We start from the raw sequence: 22,623 nt of genomic DNA on the forward strand, positions 1-22,623 counted from the left end.
GAACGGCAAATGGGTAAAATGACCAGCTTTCCTGTGTGTTATTATAGTCTTATTTTCCTTGGATGAAACATTTAAGTTTAGTTAATGGAAGAAACGCCAGTCATCTTAGCCTTGTCTTTACTTGGTATGTAAGAACAGGGGACTCATTTGAGTGGATTCCACCATTGCTACTTTGATCTGATATTAAATAGTCCATAGGTGTTATTAAAGTACCAGTAACTTTACATGAATACATTTATTTATTATTTATTTATTATTTTATTTATTTATTTAATTAATCCCATTTATATCCCACCCTTCTCCGAAGACTCAGAGCGGCTTACAATCTAAGCACAAATCAATGTGCTTAGCAATAGCCTTCATACTATGTATATGATGTATATTTAAAAGACTTACTGTACACTTTTAAGAATATTTATTGCTAGTTCACTATTGAAATGTGTCCCACTTTAAATGTAACAATCCCTCTTTACATCTCATAAAGGAAAAAGATGTGGATAGGTTATCTCATTTTCTTGACATGGTTTCTTGTATTGTGGTTTGTTGAATAAAAAAATAAGCTGGGCTCACACAAAGCATTGGGCTATAAACAAAGGGCCATAAATAAATGGTCTCCATGAGCAAGGTATTGGTCTAGGACAGGGGTAGGCAACCTTGGCTCTTTTATGACTCGTGAACTTCAACTCCCAGAATTCCTGAGCCAGCCAATTGAAGTCCATAACCAAGGTTGCCTACCCCTGGTTTAGAAGATCTCCAAGGACCTTTCCAACTTTTATTCTGTTCTGTTATTTAACTAAGCATGTGACGTCTTCAAGGAGAACTGAGTGGAATAGTGGCTGGCAACACATCAAAATGTAAACAGGACAAAGACATGCATTTGATTAGAAAGATAAAAATGTACTTAATTTGACTTCATCTTGCATTCAAATTTGCAATTTAGTGAGAATTTTAGTGGGACTCCATATCTAAGACTTTTAGGGAGCATTTGAAGTTTTCAGGTCTCGGCTCATATAGTCTATTGGCCTGTTTTCTAAATCACTACTCTGCACAGTGCTTTTAGTACAACTCTTTTGAAGGAAAAACATCAGTTACGATTTCCCCAACCTTATCCATTTCATTGGAAAACAATAAAACTAATCTTGATAGTGAAACTAATTCCTCCCCATATACATCAAAATAGGGAGCAAAATTTAAAAGATTGGGTATGTGAACATGTTTTTAATGAGAAACTATAAAATACAGAAGCAAAAAAAAGATGTATGGTGTGCTAAAAGTCTGTTTCAGAAAGAGTGGCATAAAGCGCCAAAATGCTGAAATGTAATAGTAATAGTTACGCGGTGGCTCAGTGGGTTAGGACGCTGAGCTTGTCGATAAGATGGTCGGCAGTTTGGCGGGTCGAATCCCAAGTGCTGCGTAACAGAGTGAGCGCCTGTTACTTGTCCCAGCTTCTGCCAACCTAGCAGTTCGAAAGCACGTAAAAATGCAAGTAGAAAAATAGGGACCACTACGGTGGGAAGGTAACAGCCTTCCGTGCGCCTTTGGCGTCTAGTCATGCCGGCCACATGACCACGGAGATGTCCTTGGACAAGCGCTGGCTCTTCGGCTTTGAAACGGAGATGAGCACCGGCCCCTAGAGTCGGAAACAACTAGCACGCATGTGCGGGGGAACCTTTACCTTTACCTTTTTAATAGTAAAGGTATTTTTCCTAAATGTGCATCAATTGACTTAAAATGACAATTTAAGAAACTGCTTTTATCCCTTTGTACATGTATGCTAAGAAAATATGGGGAAAGTATGGGACACTTTAGGCTGCACCTCTGAAATGTATTTCTAGATTTGAACAAACTAATGTATTGACATTAATAGTTTCAAATCCCAACTTCCAATCATTCCAATGTGGACAGTTAAAGATTCAGTCTTAGGTATTTTAGTTTGTGCCTTTTGAACCTCTTGGCTTTGAAAGCTACCAAACTGTTCTGATAAGGTGATTCAGGATGGCCAATAATGTGTTTCCTAGATCTGGATCCTGTTCTGTGTCAATTAGAGTGTGTTTCCATGATTAAAGCTGAAACTGCAGTTATTTCTTTTATCCATCCAGGGACTATCTCAAACTTTATTATCAATTGTAACTTAATTTGAGACAAGTAAATGTGGATGGCTCTCCATGCTCCCTTCAGAATCAGTGTATGTACCTAGTTGTGCATATCTACACATACCTTTTTCTAGTAAATATTTTAAAGCAGACCTGGATTTGAAAAAGAGGACAGTGCAGGAAGTAAAAAGAAAACTGCTGTTCCCAAAGATTGGGGAGCAGGATGGGGCTGAGGGAATCAGCATTTTTCTCTGAACTTCCCGTCTTCCTGTTAAACCAACCTCACTATCGAAGCCTCGGCCCTTGCTTCATATTAATAACGTCTGTTCCTATCGGGCAGGAAACACAGCAGGAAGCACTGTTGCAGATTCACTAGTGGTTCTTGAATGTTGCTCTGTTCTTTGTGATTTCTGTATCCTTAAATAGCAGGATACAGAAACATTTGATATGTGCCACTGATACCTATGCTGAGCTATTTAGAAGTTCAGACAGAAGCTATGATGGTGTTCATAATCTCTGCCCTGTGTCACCCGATAACCACATCTTTCCATCTTGAAGCTAAGTTCTGTACAACGAACAACGCTAACAACGTTTACTATGCACAGGATGGACCTAAAAGCCAGTGAACATGACTGGCAGCTTTAAAACAAACTTCATAAATAACTGCAAACCATATTTTTAAACTGCTCTGTGATTATGGCATGGATTTGGCAAAAATGAGGTGGGGAAAATCTATATAATTAAACACTTGAGGGTATATTTTCCTGCTTTATAACACCACTCCCAACAATTCTAACCTTCACAGAAGACTTTTAATCACCAGTGCCCCTAAATTCAAATCTTACACAGATTACAAATATTTTTACATGCACACATGCACATGCACGCACACACACGCGCACACACCAGCTGAAATGTTGCACTGAAGAAGCCTCACAGACTAATGAGATGACATGTCTGAGAAAACCTGATTCATGCTTCAGTATTGATCTCCTGAAGTCTGGAGAATCTGAAAACAAGGTATGTTCCTTAGCTACTGCAACCAAACTGGTTTCCACATCCATGCACATAGACAGATAAATAATTTAGATATTTAAGAACTTCAAAACCTGCCTTGGATGTTTCCCAGTCAAATATATGTAAGTGTCATTTTATCTTACAACTGAAACATGTACTTTGTGCTGCAATCCTGTCAGATATCTTTTCCAGGAAGATATCCCTGAACAACACAATAGCCTGAATCTCACAATTTAATGGAAAAAGAGTACTCTAATGGAAGATTTGGCCTCAAATATCTTTTCATGGGCTCTGTACAAGCCTCAGAGACCACTGTCTTCCTTTTATTGAATTCTGGTCTTGGAAGAAGCAAAAGGAGTATAAAGATAGTTAAGTTTGCTGAGAATAGATGAGCCCTCCAGTTCCTAGATCACAGGTGTCAAACTCACAACATCACATGACGTGACGTATCATGACTTTTTTGCCATTGCTGGCAATGGGGTGGGCATGGTTTTGCCATGATGCATATGGCCCGCGGGCCGGCAGTTTGATACCCTAACCTAGATGCTCCTAAGATAAAGAGAAAAATTATTTCTGGAACTGGTGTATGTAGTTCTCTTCTCACTGGTCCCAAAGATATTTTTTTAAAGGAGGAGAAAAGTAATTCCCACTTGTTCTTTCTGATGTATTTGGGTTTAATTGCTCTAATAGTAAAATTGCTCAATAATATTAAGGTTCTCCAACCTGAGGCCCTCAAGATGTGTTAGACCTAATTCCTAAAATTTCCAAACAGTATGGATATTGGGCTTAGGAAACAGATCAATAAATAGCCCTGATAATAAATGTCCCTGGATTTTTGTATCATTCTTTGCAGGCATGCACCATTAATTTTCTTCATCATATGTGAAATTGTAATGGAGCAAAAATGCTGGCATATCTATGAAAAACAAAATTGAAATAAGAAAAAAGGTATTGGGAGTGTATTATTTTCTCTTTTTTTATAAAACAAGTTTAAACAAGATAAAATATAAGGAAATAGAAAAAAAGGGATTAGGAAAAATATCAGAAAAATTGCAGAAAAGAAAAATAGAAAAAGTGCAGTTTGTACAGTTCAGATACAAATCTAGAATACATTAGCTTCTTAACTCTAAAATTAATAACAAACATTGTATAATCATAAACAGTTTTAACTGTCAATTCCCAAAACTAAATAGAATAATAACTTTATTGTCACTTTGAATGTACACTAATTGGCATACATTAAAATGAAATTTTGTTGCATACAGCTCTCAAAGGGTCACCACCTCCCATATACACTACATAAATATGACAAAAATAAATAAATACAGAATTATGCATGTACCCACATATATTATGTGACACAGAGAAACAACAGACTAGTTTGGGTTATGTATACATGTGCATGGCAAGAAAAACGAATCTTGCGAGTTTACCAGATGGATGGTAGAACAAAGCTGTTAAAAAAATTCATTTCTTTCAATTTTAGGCAAAAAATCCAAAATAGTTTCCAAGCAGAAACAAAGATAGACAAAATATTTTCTTTACTCAAAATAGTTTTGCCTTTCAACCAGTTCCATTAACTTATTCATCCATTCCTCCATAGTAGTAATTTCTGTATAAAGTCTTGCTGTTGTCATATATAGAAACAAAGTATCATGTTTTCTTTTAATCTGTTTATCCATCAAGCCTAAAAAGAAAACACCTGGTTTCAATTGTACATTTATTTTGTAAATAAACGTGTCATGTTCATCCAACTCCAATAACCTTCTATTTCTCAAAGTCACCCATTCTTTCATCCATGCCAGATAATAAGCAGCAAGATACAGTTTTAAGCCAGATATATACTCTTGGGAGTATATATTTTGAATTTCTGCATTATATCTTTTTAATAATAAATCCACATATCATGAAAAAACACCAATTGTGCTTCAACAAACAGATGGTGGCTTTAGAGTGTTGTTATTTTTGAGTGATGAAGAGCCTGGATATTTTGGCTTCCTTATTAGTGGCAATATATGTTCAAACTGATATATGTGTAGTGTATATATAGGTAATCCTGGACATGATCAAAATTGAGCCCAACATTTCTGTTGTTAAGTAAGATAGTTGTCAAGTGAATTTTGCCCCATTTTATGACTTTTCTTGCCACAGTTGTTAAGTGAATCTGGCTTCCCCATTGACTTGTCAGAAGGCCGCAAAAGGTGATCACATGACCCAAGGACACTGCCATAGTCATAAATATGAGTCAGTTGCCAAGCACCTGAATTTTGATCAAGTGACCATGGGGATGCTGCAATGGTTGTGTGAACGACGGTCACAAGTCATTTTTTTCCAGTGCCATTGTAACTTCAATCGAATGGTTGTAAGCCTAGGACTACCTGTAATTCAATAGTTTTCTGTAGTAATTGTCTATCTTTACTTTGATGTTTCTCTCCACATATCTGTTCCCATGATATTTTTACTACTATAAATTGACCATTGCATTTTTTCTTAGAAGAGAATGGGTACATAGCCCTTGGCAATCCACGCTTTAATTAACCAATATCTTTCACAAAATCTAGCCCAGGATTTGTTGTTGCTAGGCCTAGATTGATTTATGTTGCAAGTCTCTTGTTTTACAATAACACATTTGGAGAAAATAAGAGTTAAAAACAAGTCATTCTAAAACTCTGGCATTTCTTGTTTCTCTTTTCATTTATGCAAGTGATACTTACTTAGCTTTTTTGTATAACCAGGATATGTGGGAACTACAGCGTCCGCAGAAGAGATTTTCCCCATTCTCTCAGGAATAAGTATGGCCTACAGACAAACAGACAGGCAATTGAAGAACCTACATTAATATAGCTAGCAAAGGGAGAAAATGGTTCGATAAGGATTCAATATTTTCAATTAAAGCTGCTGGTTGTGGTGGTGTTAGGAATTACTAAACTGGCTGTGTTCACAAGATTTTTATAAACCACAATGGGCTGGGTATAAACAACAACCTAACTGAAATCCAGAGCCATCACATTAAGGGTGTTCTATAGACATCCTGCTTAGTCAATATGACTGAAATCATTAATAAGCTGGATAAAAAGTCCAAACCTAAACAAACCCATTTTAATTGTTGGCCAATGGCATGGTGAACATATTCTTTCTAGAATCATGTATATTTTGTAAAACACTTGCTCTGATTTCCAAGCTTTCACTCTCAGAAGCTAGGAAAGGTTTCCTAAATTTGGGGTGAATCTTGGTTGTCTGGCAGTTCTTTCAGTTACAGTTTTGGCAATAGAAATAGTCATTTAGGGAACACTTTAACCAAAGAAGGGTTATATAAATTGGCTAAGAGCCAAAAGAAGGCCATCTGTTATTATATGACACAAGACCCTTAGGGGAACTTTGCTGATTCATGTGATGGGTAAATACATTTATCACAGGCAATGCAGGCACATTTCATCCATATCAGATGGGACTTTTATCATGTATCTGATCAGCTTCAGTAACTTCAGTCCCTCAATTTCTTTGCTTTGAAAACACTTTATTTTGGAAATCTATTAATTTCTCTCCTCCCCCTTATTATATATTAATAATATTAACATGATCTCATGAAATGATGTAATAAATTCCAATTAAAACTGGTAACTGTCAACATGATGAACTACAGAATAAGGTTTTGTTGTCTTAAAAACAGTGTGGTTGGAGATAGAAAAATAGTTGCTTCTATAACACATTAACATTCTAGTTCCAACTCAGCAGTCAAACAATTCTTACTCAGACTTTCCCACCTGGGCCCGCCAGGTTATATCTGATCATGACATCTAGAATTCTCAGGACTCAGTTGGCTCAGAATCTGGGCAGCAAATTGGAGAAGACTGTCTTCTTATCTTGCCACACGATATCCATCTAACTAGAGGAATTAGTAGAGGACTATAGAAGCAGGACATTCATGGGAGCAAATATGGCAGCTTTAAGATGAAAAGTACATTGAGGTGGGAATGCATTCATGATGGAATTAGTCCGCCTTGTATCATGATATTAAACTATTTCAGGGCCCTGAGTATACAGTAGAAATAATATTGACAAATATTATATGCAGAAATTTGATGGAGAAAGCGAATGTCCATGTCCATACACTTTGGATAGGATAATTGTAAGGCTATTTTCTCTATTAACATTTGTCCAGATGCATTGTGATTGCAACTCATTGGAATGTGGGAGTTTTAATCCCAGGCTGTTTAAATGATTCAAGCTAGACAAGGCCTCTAAATACATTTTGCAGATGTTAGGACAGAAGTACACCAAGTGAAATTTAGGATGAAAAGACAAGTCTTTGAATATCAGTTTTCCAACTAATATCACTGGAAAAACCTTTTGCAAAATTTTATTAATTTACAGTACTTACTTTTTCTTGACCTGTTCTGTAGACATCTAAAAAAAATTCCCCAAAACACAGGGAAAGATTCTTCACATTGCAGTTCAGGGTTTACTTCTACCAAGATCACCATATTTTTTTCTGGATTTAGCACTCATTGTATATCTGTGTTTGTATGGATATATATAAACATAACTTGTCTAGGCATTAATCAATCCTCACTTTCAAATTTCTGAATGTTTTATTTCAAGTACAAGTGATAAACTGGTGATCTCATTCTTCTGATATGCATCTTTGACTTGGATAGTATACATACATACCCATTTTGCTACTCCCCACTGGTTATGAAGGACACAGATAAGGAGTTTGGAACAAAAAGTCAAAAGTATTAAATATAGGTGATAAGAAGAAAAAGAAACATAACTCAGCCCAATTTACATTATCACTCACTGTACTTTGCAAATTATTCTTCCTTCTACCTACCACATCCATACACTGCTTCTTACATTGTCTTTGTATTTTAAACTTCCTGTCTTTTTAAGGATCTCATCATCTCCATCTAGCCATGATTTTCCTTCATTTTGGCCTATTTATGAACTCACAGCTGCCAATCCTTTAATTTAATTTAATTTAATTTAATTTAATAACATTTATATACCGCCCTTCTCCCTGAGGACTCAGGGCGGTTCACAGGGCAGAATAAAATAGCAAATACAAACATTAAAAAGAGATTAAACAATTGCCCTAATTAAAAACAATAGAAGTACAATTCTAAGAACCCCAAGATAAAATTAAAAGACCAAAGATAAAACAACCCCACCGATCCCCATCAGGCTAGGCCAGCTTGTACAAACAAAAATGTCTTGAGATCGCGACGAAAGGAGCGAAGATCGGGCGCCATCCGGAGCTCTACCGGCAGCTGATTCCACAGCTCCGGAGCGCCCACAGAGAAGGATCTCCCCCTGGGGGCCACCAATCGACATTCTCTGATCGGTGGCACCCTGAGGAGGCCCTCTCTGTGGGAACGCACAGGGCGCAGGGAGCTTGATGCCGGCAGCAGATGTTCCCTGAGGTACTCCGGCCCCATGCCATGGAGGGCTTTAAACACTGTTACCAGTACCTTGAATCTCACCCGGAAGACAACTGGCAACCAATGCAGCTCACGGAGCAGAGGTGTAACGTGGGAGTATCGGGAGACTCCCAACACCACTCTCGCGGCTGCATTCTGTACCAGTTGGAGCTTCCGGGTGGTCCTCAAGGGCAGCCCCATGTAGAGAGCTGACATTGGCTTCATATACATTGTGTTCTTCTCAAGAACCTAGGTTGTTATAATGTATTGGCATAATGTATAAGTGGATCCAAGCAGTGTGGGCTTTAATCAAGCGTATTATTTTAATTAACGGTCATAAATGCAGTTTTCATATTCCAGTTAAACATGTTCTCTGCTTCTTTTAATTTTCTTTGACAACATTTTGCAACTATTTTCCCTCCATATATGTTGCACTATTTCTTTCTCTTATACTCTTTTTTTTGGCACAATAATTCTCTTATATGAGATATTTCCCTCATCCACAGCCTTTTTCACCTCATTATTCAAGAAGGAATTTGTACTCTCACACACCCCTGTGGTACTCCATTAAATACTTTTTCTGTGTTCTAGAAAACTTCCATGTTTTCTTTCCTCACATCTGCTTTCCATTTATTTTTATACTTTCATTTCTTACAGTCATTTGTGTTATGTATTGAATATATATAAAGTTGTATTAATCCCTGCTAAAGTGAAACTAACTTAATTCCAACTGCTTGTGAAACTAAAATGAAATTAACCTTTAGATGACCCTGGCTGTTAACTCCAACTGTTTTGGAGGGAAACTTTGAACATTCATATTTGGGCAGGTTTTTCAGGTACTGTGATTGGTTAAGGCCCTGTGGGTTCAGAGTATAAATTGCAGGCAATTGCCTGCAGTTCTCCAGTTCTAGTTTGAGTCAATAAATAATGTTGTAACTATGCTGGTCTGCTCCTTGCCTACTGAAGCCCACTACACAATAGTGGCAACGAAGTTGGGATGCTGGACACAATTCACAGCAGGAGAATTTCATTCTTTCCTCAATGCCAACATGATTCAGCATGTAACATCCACTCCATTCCACCCCACAACCAATGGTCAGGCAGAACAAATGGTCAGGACCACAAAGGAGGCGCTCAAGCGGATGATGACTGGGGACTGGAATCACCGCCTGGTGAACTTCCTGCTGTGTCAACACACAACTCCCAGTACAGCAACAGGTCGCAGCCCAGCAGAGCTGAGGTGGGCTCACCGGCTCACCACGAAGCTCAACTGACTTCACCCAGACAGAGTAACAGCAGAGACAGCTCAAACCAAAGTCCTCCAGGAACTTACAGCTGAGTGAATTGGTCTGGGCCAGGAACTATGGAAGTGAGGCACTTTGGGTGGCAGCTAGGTTAACTAAGATAATGGGGCCCTTGTCATATGAGGTTATTCTGGAAAATGATAGTATGGTCAGACCCCACATTGATCAGTTACGGCATCAGCAGGCCAGGCCAGTCCCGGGTGAGGATCCCGAGGTTTTATCAGACACACAAGAGAACTGTTTTCCTCCGAGTTTGCCTACATCACTCGTGGCTGCCTCCAGGGAAACATAGGTGTGAAGGGCTGTAGAGCCACTGCCACTCACGGGCGATATAAATGGCCATCACGACTCTGTTCAACTGGAGATGGATAATACTCTACTTGAACAGGACTCTCCAATAACATTGCAGAGGTCCACCAGGATCCGTGCCCCCCGCGGCCTAATTCAAAGACTATGAATATTGAACAGAGTGAGGGTGATAACTATCCTAGAGGAAAGGGGTATTATGTATTGAATATATATAAAGTTGTGTTAATCCCTGCTAAAGTAAAACTAACTTAACATAACAATTGCCTGCAGTTCTCCAGTTCTAGTTTGAGTCAATAAATAATGTTGTAACTATGCTGGTCTGCTCCTTGCCTACTGAAGCCCACTACTCAATAATTTGACTTTTTTACTTCTTTTCTTCTATGTCCATTTACTCATAAATCCATTCTTAAACTTGTCTATTTCACATTCAGGGCACCTCATTATCCTTTTATTCTTCATTAATTCTATCAAAGTTCCAGTTATGCTATCACATTAATCATGCTTTTCAATTTGACTTCATTTCTTTCTCAAGTGCAGCCATGAAAAGACTTGTGATTGGTCTTGTGGTTGTGCGCTAAGTGCTTACTGCGGGCAGTGACCGTTATGTTTCGTTACACAACTGACGTGTGTGGATGTGTGTATGGTGAATGACTACGTGCAAAAGGTAAATAAAAGATTAACAAGATGTGAGTTCCGGCACCTTTTTTCTTACAAAAAAGCACTGATTACTTGTATGTTCACTGAGAGCTTATGCACCGGAAACAAATTCCTTGTGTTTCCAACCATACTTGGCCAATAAAGAATTCTATTCTATTCTGTATCATGTGCCCATAATTATAACTTTCTATCAGCTTCTCTACTGATTTTACTTGTCAGAAGTCAGCTTTGGTGGTCACACATGGTGATCATGTGACTGTGGGTTCAATATAATAGCCATAAGTTCAAGGATCAGTTGTAAATCTACTTTTTCAGTGCTGTTTTAAGTTTGAATGGTGGCTGAACAAGACAGTCATTAATTGAGGACTAAAGGTAAAGGTAAAGGTTCCCCCGCACATGCGTGCTAGTCGTTTCCGACTCTAGGGGCTGGTGCTCATCTCCGTTTCAAAGCCGAAGAGACAGCGCTTGTCCGAGGAGGTCTCCGTGGTCATGTGGCCGGCAGGACTAGACGCCAAAGGCGCACGGAACGCTGTTACCTTCCCACCATAGTGGTCCCTATTTTTCTACTTGCATTTTTTATGTGCTTTCGAACTGCTAGGTGGGCAGAAGCTGGGACGAGTAACAGGACTACTGGTATGCTATTTCCCTCTCCCCACTAGGTGGGGTTTTTTTAGTGTACTGACACATTGTCAGGTTGTGTTTCAACTAACTGCCAAAAATATAAGGCCATGTGCATTTGTATCCTTGTGAAAAGGCATGTTCTATATAGGATGATGATGTCTAAAGGTGATGACTATATTAAGTATCTGGAAAAATATTACTTTGTGCAATAAAAGCAAAAATATTTAATGTATACCAGTTTGAATAACAGACTCCACTATATTCAAATAAAGAACTATTCTTTGCACTGAGGATATACTGAGTATAGCATGTATTTATTACCAAAACAAAAAGATAATGAATGCAATTTTTTTTGAAAACTACAGTGTTTAAAAATGTGATTGGTACACAAAATCAGCTTAGACGCTTTCATAGAACTGAGAGTGTTTTAAAGGTAATGTATTGACAATACATCAGAAATATTCTGTTGAAAGTGAAATTAAAATTGTTTACAGTCATCCTCTATGGCAGGGGTGCCAAACTGCCGACCCATGGGCCGGTTGCATCATGCAGAGGCCCCACCCACCCCAGCTCCAGCAATGCAAAAAAAGTCATGATACGTTGCGACACGTAAAGTGTCGTGGGAAGTTTGACACCCATGCTCTATGGAAATTGCAGAAACATTTTTTCTGCAGGTAGTTATATTATATGGACAGAAATAGATTAGTTGTTAATATTATTGCCACCCATGATAAATACATGTCATTTTTGTTTCTCATATTATGCTGTATGAGAAAAATCATTTTAAATCTTACATATCAACTAGGAGGCCAAAGGTAGGTAGGATATTAATATAACTTGCAAATTTAAGAATATTTTTAAACTCTTTTCTATGTTTTATTTATTTTGCCAATTAATTAGATATTTAATTTATACTAATGCAGATTATACGGTACATGACAGAATTATATCTCACTCTTGCTTTATCCATTTTATTAGTATGTAATATTGTACTTTTCAGGAAAGTTCAAGTGGTGACAACTGTACCTAGCCTGGCATATTGATGTAATTTGACATCCTGCCTGATCCAGCTTCTTCAAATATATTGGTAATATGATTTCACTAGTTCTGTACTTTTGGAGCTTTTGTTTCTATAGTACTGAAGAAAACAGGCTTTGCTTTTGGTCAGGGGATTATGTAAGTACTAGTAGTTCTCAGACTTATGATCACAATTGCGACAAGGTTTCCAGTTGTAAGCACTCTTCCAAATGGTTTTTTTTTGCCAGAAGCCAGCAAAAAATGCTGGAAACTGTCAAAACTGTTGCAGATTGTGGTCACATGATCATAGGATCCTGCAAACCAGTTCTAAAGGCCAGCCAGTTGACAAGCACCCAAAATGCAGTCATATGACTGGAGCGGGGTGGGGTGGGGGACAACATTTTTTGAGGACAGAAGTGTTTTACAGGCTGTAAAGCACCTGTTCTTGGACCTGTTGTAATTTTGAATGGTCAAGAACTACCTGTAATTTACTCCAGAAGATATATATCTACCAATTTGGGCTGTAAACCATATCTTGGACTTTCTGTCTCTTTAATATGTCAGTTTCTTTAAATAACATGTAGGATAGTTATTTTCAACTGAGAGCAGGAATGAATAATATTGTTTCCCAGATGTTGGTGAAGACACTATCCCTAATTAGCAAAATCAATGTTGGCAACAATTCAGTGAAGGGGTCCAAATCACCACCCCGTCTCCAGGAATCTACAGAAAAAGTAAACTAGTTCAAGCTGTTCATGGAATGTATACTTCTTTCTTCATATATAGTTCAATCACTTTCTTCAAATTTCTCTTGCAAACAGTTGCTCTGGGCTTACTGAATATTGTTAGCAAACATTTGCTTGCTTGACTGCCACATCTACAATTCCTGCCTCTCACCCAAACATTACTGATTCCAATCATAATGTCAGATTAGCTCATTCTTGGGCTTGCTTTAAATGCAAACTATTGCACAACAAATTGTTTTTGTACATGAACGTGACATTGGTGGGAAGGAATTTGAAATGCTAATTAGATTTCCCTGTCTGCTTGGAGACCCATTTCAGCCTCTTTGATAGATATTCAACTTCTCCAGGCAATGAGCCTGGGAATAAGAACTCCTTTTTCTCCCATAGAACCAAACTTCCTATCAGATTGTGTAATTGCATTGTAATGAGAGTTGTGTATGTATGAAACACACTCAAATATCAGTAAGTTAGAATATATTAGGTTCAAAGGCTGGCAACATGTTTGAAGCCTCCTAACTTATGTATATATGTATTTTGCAATTTTCCTTACTTTACAAAAATGAAGGGCGCATCCTGATTGAAATGTAAGAATGCAAGAACAGGAAATTGCATGAGATGGTGGATTCAAACAGATGAGCATTTTCTTTTCTGCATAGTAACATTTATACTGGCTTTTTAAAAAAAGGACTAAATTATGCTGGTTACTTTCCATTTCAAGACTGGTCCAAAATCAATAAATCAAAGAATATTTGGTTTTAATCAGAATTATTTTTAAGATAAATGTTTTGGATTACATTTTTAGAAAAAATATAGAGAGAGACTTGACTTCTGGGCCAGGATTTGAATTCTTAAATGTTGAATCCAAGTATACAATGTACCATTTTCATGTCCAGAAAACCATATATCAAAATAGATCACTGCTTCCTCATCCTTCTGCTCGGAAATCAATATTTTTTTTTATTTTAATTCCATTTATATCCCACCCTTCTCCGAAGACTCAGGGCGGCTTACAAACTTAGCAGTAGCCTTCATTCTATGTATATGCCTGCTTATTAGGGCTTTCACACACACCCCAAGCGGCATTATTACAGAGTCAGCTTAATTGCCCCCAACAATCTGGGTCCTCATTTTACCTACCTGGGAAGGATGGAAGGCTGAGTCAACCTTGAGCCTGGTGGGATGAGAACCTGCACTAATTGCCAACCCACAATCATTCTGTTTAGCTATTTAGGTGAATAAATATAGATTTATTAATGTTTATTTGCATTAAAATTGCATATTATATATATTATTTATGTATATAAATATATATAAATAATATATATAATATGCATATTTATGTATATTTATGTATATAAAATTACATTTTATCACATATATAGTCTTCTTAGACTATATATGTGTAAAGAAAACTGTGATCAGTCTAAAATTAAACTTAATTCTGTTCAGACTATACTACCTTTCTTTCAAAGGATGACTTAATGGGTTACAGGGTCCAGTATAGTCTAAAAGAATTACATATCCTCAAGTTCAATGTTTCCTAAAAACATGGATAGGGAAATGCTGCAGTTGCTTCTGCTGCAGCTGGTGTTACTTAAGGAGGCATTAGCCCACTGCTCCACCAAGGCTCAATATACATGGAAAGCTGGGAAAAGAAAAATAATTAACTCAGATCCATTGTGCACTTTCTCTCCAGTGCTTCTTGCACTCCTACTTTCTCTTTTAAACAATAACTGCAAAGAAAGAGACATTCCAAGTTGGCTCTGTAAGGCTCTTTCCGTCTATTTCCCTTTGCAATTATGTCATCAATGGAATTTATTAAAAAGTGTGCATTGTATGCAGAAGAATTTCTATTTCTACACTTCCATGCTTCATTCAAAATGAAATAATTTCCAAAAACTGATCTATGTCCTCCTGAAATTTTCAGAAAAAGTAAGATGCAATTATACAGAAAGTACTCCCAGGACAGTAGAAGGAAAGGGAGAAGATGTAGTTCCACTGACAGCTGTAACTTCCTAATAGGAGTAACTTAACCAAGTCTTTCCTTTCTAGTTCCAGTCAAAGGAGGGATATATGAGGAAGTGTTTTTTTCATTCCATATTTATAATAACATGACATAGCTACTCCACCACAGAATACTGTGATATTTTCTCTCTCCCCAATTCTTTCTCTCTCCCCCTTCTCTCTCTCCTCCCCCCTTTCTCTCTCTCACACACACTACAGAAAATATGAAATGGTTATTTGCCTGAGGCAAGTTTATTTCTACATCTCTTCCACTTTGCATTTAGTACCCTCCACTCCCTGTCAGCCCAGTTGGCTGTCAGCCATGCAGTTCTCAAGGGCACAAGATTGAGAAAGCTGACTGATCAACTCCACTGCATTGCATAATAACAGCAACTCCCTGTGGAGGTAGTAATGCCAGTTTTTCATTGCAGAAGAAAGTATAGCAGTAGCTCATTGTGGAGTATGAGAATTTGAAAATAGGAGCAATAGGAAGGGTGCGAGCAGAAAAATGCATGGAAGACTGAGTTGTTTCTCTTCAAGACAATACTAGTCAGTGCTTGTTTCAGAACTTCCTTAACATAAATGAAGAGGCGGAAGCTGTTCAGAAGTGTAGTCTTGCAGTGTGATCACCAGATGGAGCTTCAAAAAAAACATACCTGATTCATCTGAAGAAACTAGCTGCCAGGCTAAAATATATTATTTCGGCATGATCACTTGTAATATTGCCCAGTAATGTCTGCCAATTCTTATGTGCGTGATATCAAAATGTTACTTCAACAATCATTTTTGTCAATTTAAGCTTTCATGACAGTGCAAAAAATTCCTGTATTGCTTGTTCTGCATTATATGCATAACGTTGGATAATTAAACTATGGTTTCCTCAAGTCACTTTTCTGGGTTTGCATAACATACTGAAACTCATGATTGAAATAATGTACTAAGCATAACATAATAATATAACTAGGATGCCTATTTGCAGTTGTGTTCAGTGAGCACCATCTAATTAAAAAGGTAAAGGTTTTCCCTGCCCAGTTGTGTCCAACTCTAGGGGTGGAGCTCATCTCCACTTCCTAACCGAGAGAGCCAGCGTTGTCTGAAGACACTTCCGTAGTTATTGGCCAGCAAGATTATACATCAAGGTGCTATCTTCCCACCAAAGTGGTACCTATTTATCTACTTGCATTTGCATGCTTTTGAACTTCTAGGTTGGCAGGAACTAGAGTTCTTCCTGTCACACAGTGCTCAGGTCTCGGCTGCCAATTTTCTGGATGACAATCCAGTGTCTTAACCCAAAACAAATCCTTGTCAATGAGAATATCTGCCACAAAGCAGTAGAATATAATTGAATCTTTGGGAACAGGACTTCTTTGACTCTGAACTATAGTAACTACTATAAAGGGAATTGCAGGATGCCTGATTTGGAAAGAATGATCTACTCAGGCAATCTTATCTGTCTCCACCAAGGTTTTGTGCCATTCCCTTATAAACCACCCCATAAGGAGATGGTGTACTAGACTTGTGAATTCTTTGCCTTTATCCATCACTCCAGCTCTACTGTCTTACTCCTGGGGCTTCTTGGAAAATAACAAGAGCTGACCTGCTCAGGAGATCCAGCATCCTCACTTACTTTGTCCACATTATCCTATAAGCCTTGAACGAATAGTGAATATAGAATGAAGGAAGCCACATGAATAGTGGCTTCACCTGGCTATAGGCCGTTTACAATGGATAGGATCATCCAAACATTTTGGCTAGTTTTAAGTGCTAGAATGCAAGTTAGAAAATATTTTTTCTTCAGTGACTTTTCAGAGGATTGCCTCTTCCTTACTCCAGATGCAGTTGTAAGCCAGTAAGAATAAGTGATTGATCTCATCCCCAGGACTGCTTGATGCATTATTTTTTGGAGTTTCCTACTCTTAGGATATACAGTTTGCTTAATTAGTGATTTATTTAAATAATGTATAACTTAGTCATGAGGCTTACATGGCAGAATTTCTTAATAATTGACGGCACTTCCTAAAAATAAAATGGTTGTTTAGGGGGAACCAAATACAATGAGTGCAAACATCATACAAAACTCTAATGTGGCTTATATGATTTTGGCTTTATGATGTATGAATAACTGTTGTGTTTTGCAAACATTGCTTATTGGCAACTATGGCTTCTTCAGCCAGTTATAATTAAAATAAACCATCTTCTCAGAAAATAATATCCACTAGTTAGCTGTCGTATGTATTCACACAGATATTCATCACACTGTTCTCTTTGGGATAAACAATATTAAGAAAGCACATTTAAAAAGTAAAAATATAAAGTAACAGAAATTAAATATACAACATGAAACAATAAGCAGAACCAGGGCTTTTTTTCTCATAGAATGCTCAGAACGGAGTTCCGGCACCTTTTTTGGATGGAACCTTGTAGGGTAGGTAAGATGGGTTGTATGACATGTGTGAGTTCCAGCACCTTTTTCTTTTACAAAAAAAGCACTGAGCAGAACTAAACTTAAAGAGTTTGGTGTAGTGACTAAGGCATCAGGTTAGAAGCCAGGAGCTTTTGATTTCTAGTCCTCCTTAGTCGTAAAGCCAGCAATACAGTATCTTTCTCTAAGCCCCAGAAAGGAAGCAACGGCAAACCACTTCTGAAAATCTTGCCAAGAAAACTGCAGGGATTTTCCAGGCAGTGTCCAGGAGTCAGTCATAATTGAAGGAAGGAGATAAAAAACCCTTCCTTTTAACCATTCACTGTTCCTTCATGTTCTTTATGTTTATGATTCAAATTTCATTCATTCTCTATATGACTACAGCAATCTTTTGGGACATGAGAGTTGTATGGTGTAGATCTGATCCTCATATACTGTACATACTATTTGAACCCTTCTACATATATGTTCTCACAAAAATTTTCTTTTTGCAGTTATTTTAATGCAGCAAAACTGTTGAAGGCAGAAGCTGAATTATTGCTGCAGGCTATGTTCTTCAGATCTTTTGTCTTTATATGGCCCTATTTTTCTGTAAATGAGTTAATTCATTTTTTCAGCTACATGATGAAACTCCCTGCATATTAAGAATGGATGAAAAGGAGAATACACAGCTGACACATTTATTAAGCCAAATATATTTTTGTTTCCCTTTGAAACAAATTATGGCTTCTTGCAAATGGGCTGAATGAATTTTCCCTGATCATAAAGTGACTCAAAAACATCTCCAGGACAGCCAAATCAAAATTAGCGTGTGGGTCAGCCATTTTTCCAGCATGTTTTTGCTATCAACTTTAGTTGACTCTATGCTGTGGTTTGGCAAACAATCCTGAGTGGCTCAGAAATCTGCATATTTTCACCCATATTTCCACTATTCTTGCCTTTACACCCTGGGTCTTATTGACCCCTGCACCAAAGAATAGAAATGGATTATTTATTTATGCAATACCTACATATGTTCAGCTAACAAAGTTATAACATACTGATAATTCATATAAACATTAGCAACGTTTTAATACATTTTTATGTCCTACTTGTGACCTGTAAGTGGTTCTGTGGTCCCACATATAGTGAGTTGGCTATATGTGGGACCTCTAGGTGTCAGCAAAGTGATACCTAAAACTCCACCTTTTAACTGCCATCTAGTGGTCATCCAGAAGATTGTAATCCATATCTCAATGGCCCTATTCTTTATAGCATAGTGAACTTGTAACCAATCACTAGCATAAGTTATGGATTGTCCTATTCCTAATGTGGGTTATTTGGATTTATAAACCATTGTGTGTCCAACCCATAATACAAGACATGAAGTAATGTCAACTGAAACATTAAATCAAGGATCATAACAAGCCATGGTTTGAAGCTAGGTATTAGGCCCAGCTTTTATTATACAATAGGTTGGGAGCCAGATATTATAAGGACTTTGATTTGATTAATTGCCAATGAGTACTTTTCCAGTATGAATTAGTAATAACAGAATACATTGAGATAGAAAAGGTTTGAAGGAAGTAATGGGAGAAAGTTAATAAGTGGGAAATATGCAGGAATCATAGAGCTGGAGACAGGCACTGGGCTTGTGGTGGTACTGCAAAGTAATTCACCCACTATGAAGAATAGAAGGTGAATAAAACTGGTAATTGAATGAATGTGAAATAAATTGGGAAACATATTAGAAAAAAGTTTTAAATTTTACAGGCAATTTGAATTTTACAAGGAGAACCAGTCTGATGATCTGATAGAGCTGGAATAGCTGGAATAGTTTACTGATTTTATTTCTGTTTTTATATATGCAAGAAGTGTTAATTGTTTTTGTTGTTTCAAAGATTCATACGCTACTGACACCAACTTTAGTACCGTTCCAAAAATTCAAAAAGGAAAGATTTAGTTGAAAGATCAAGTAGGTTGGTAGATGTTGAGCAGCAGCAGCAGCTAAATCTAATGAGGTCAGTGTGCAAAATTGTGTAACACGTTGAGTACATGCCATAGAATTCTATGCTTGATTTATAAAGCATTGTCTAAGAATATTAAGATTTCTTTCAAGCCAAACTTTTAAGACTGTCATAACACAATTATTTTTTCCCTTTGGGTGTTTCTAAAGTTGAGTCAGATTTTTTTTATTCAGAAAGTTTTCATACTGTATTTTAAAGCTAAATACTCATAAGGCAGCTTCCAAAATATAAAACGGGACACATTTTGTTTATTTTCAGCTTAGTATGATATACATACCTATAAATCATAACTATTACTGAATATACACATAACAGTAACTATAATCCATGGCTTATTGATTCTTTCTGCCTAGTGAGTTGCAGAAGCAAATTATATTCTCTATAATGCATGGAAGCTATTTTCTCTTGTTATATGTCATGCTTGAAGATACCAGATAAGCATGCAATAATTCTGAATAAAAAGTTTTTTTGGAGTAAAAAGTTATTTGAATTGTACTTCAGACTGTTGGAATATATTTTAATATTTTTTTGTCTGAGAATGTTCTTTCATGTAGGAGGAAATAAAGAACAAACTTCACTATTAGTTTTCTAAAACTTGAGAGTCAGTTTAGTGGAGTCTTCCATCAGCCGTGGCATTTCACTGGGTGACTTTAGGCTACTAACCCCTCTTAGCTCAGCCTGGGCTATTGTTGTCAAGAAAAAAACAGGAGAAGCAAGTGTGGTGAAGCTGTCTTTAGCTCCTGAATGTTGGGTATAAATAAAATTGGTTAATTAATTATTTTGAAGATTCTTTAGAATAAGAAGGGAAATAGTAGCAAGGCCACCAGATTGCTTAAAACTTTTGCCCACTAACCTGCCTCACAAGGAGGTGAGAGAACAGAAGCAGACCTCTCTCCTTCTTTACACAGACAGATTGTATACACTTCAATTAGAGCAATTTAATATAGCAATTTTAATGTGAGAAAATGTGAAATGAGTCAGATGAAATAATGCCATCTTTCAATGCTCATGTCTATTTCCTATATTCTTAAAAGCCTTTTCATTGAATATGCATCATGCAAAGACCAGCTTTGCAGATTAAACTACCAAATTGCTAAATTTGATCATCTCAGGAGGACAACCAGAAGCAAACAAATAACAAGTAAATGCTGCAATACAAAAATTACAATTTGGCTACCTATTATTTTATATGAGGATTTTAATTTGCCTTTCATTTTGTTACATGAGTAAGTAAAAAAATCAGCATTATGGATATTGACTGATTTAGTACAGGTTATGCTGAACTATGGCTTATTTATCTACAGTGCTTTGAATAAACCACTATCTATCTTAGTTAGAAGACATAATTGTGCCTGTTAGCAATAAATACATTTGAAAATATAAATTTGTAATTTGTATAAATATTTGTGTAGCAAAACAATTCTTTTTCCTATTTTGAATCTTAGATTTAATTAACTGTTTGACAAAAAGCTTCTGAAATTCTTTTTGATATCTGAAGGTTATTATTAAGTTAAAGAGCCATTCCCAAAAAAATAAGTCTGACCCCTTTCAAACAAATGATTTTTCAGTAGCAAGCCACTGCTTTACTCCTATGCAAAAACTAAAGCAAAACATTTTCATTTTATATTATTTGAAGACATTTATTTTAAAACAGTAAAAGAATTTCTAAAATGCAAATGCACCTAATTTTAGCACAATAAAGCAAGTGTATTGTAATGGAAGCAGTACCACAGAGAAATGTTAGCAACAAACTTTTCTATTAACTTACATCATTTGTTTCATTCTTATTTAAATTACTTAAGGATTTCAACCAGAAGTAACTTCTAAATGCAAAATCTCTGGGGTCTTAGATTTTAAAATTCTGTTTAAATAATATGTGTTTTGGGTTATAGTTTTTTCAAATATATTTCAGTTCCTCTTTTGGTGTTTCATAACGTTTCTGAAAAAAATGAGAGGAAGCAAGATCATTTTACTTTGAAAAGTTTCTTCAGCAGTGACATACAAAAACTATGTTTAAAGTTTGGGAGAGGGGTGGATATTACTTATATGCATTAGTTTAATAAAATGTACATGCAGGAAAATTCTTATGAAAATCAGTCTATCATCCAGTAGACTGGCAGTACAAAGTCTGTTGGACTCAAAATTACACTCTGCTATTGTATACTTATATTTGGAGCTTATTGAGACATTCTACCAAATGTGATTTTATAGATTTATTTATATTGACTCAAGAGGATCAGAATGAAGAATTAACTACATGTTGAGCTGTTTAAGAAAATTTAAATTTCCACTCAAAGAATGTTAAGGACTGCAACTTCTAGAATCACCAGAGCAACATAATGGCAGAAAATTCTAGGAATTACAGCATTAACACAAATGGAAGGAGCAAGATTGGCAACCAGCCAACGCAATATTGAATAACCTTCATCTCTTCTGGGTGGGACAGCTTCCATTGTAACAGTGAATTATACCATCAGTTGTTGAGTTTATCATAGATACTAATGTCATATGGTTTAGGCACAACCATTCATATATGCATGCATTCAATTAGTTTAATTCACAGCAGTACAGATGGAAGTTCAGAAATCTTATCAAAATCCTAGATGAATGGGCATGATTAAAGATCATTTTATGATCTATGTTCTTCTGCAAGAAATATTCAATCTTTTGCTGAAATCTGTTTTTACCTGCAAAAGTATATAACAGTACATTGTCTCCCGATGTGTATTGCATTCAAACGAAAGTGGGTGTATGCTAAAATATGTGGAAAAGCTATATTGAAGATCCTCTGTCCAAGTAGCAAGCATCCAATTTTGTTTAAAATTGAGATTATGGTTCAGGTCCAGATCACAGAAAATAGTGAAGGCTTGTTACAAATGCTTTCAATGGTTACAGCAATAATAATAATAATAATAATAATAATAATAATAATAATAATAATAATAATAATAATAAAAGTTGGAAGGGACCTTGGAGGTCATCTAGTCCGACCCCCTGCTCAAGCAGG

The 22,623-nt window shown here is 36.6% G+C and overlaps 1 protein-coding gene across 1 annotated transcript in view; it reads left to right on the top strand.

Moving 5' to 3' along the window:
* Positions 1 to 533: 533 nt before the first annotated feature.
* The window catches only part of IQGAP2 (IQ motif containing GTPase activating protein 2), a 174,025-nt gene continuing 151,935 nt past the window's right edge, over positions 534 to 22,623 (top strand). The window contains exon 1 of the mRNA XM_083354738.1: positions 534 to 542. The gene's annotated coding sequence lies outside the window, so the exon portion shown is untranslated. The remainder of the gene's footprint in view (positions 543 to 22,623) is intronic.

The sequence above is a fragment of the Vipera ursinii genome, assembly GCF_947247035.1.
Source record: "Vipera ursinii genome assembly, chromosome: 2".
NCBI lineage: Eukaryota > Metazoa > Chordata > Lepidosauria > Squamata > Viperidae > Vipera > Vipera ursinii.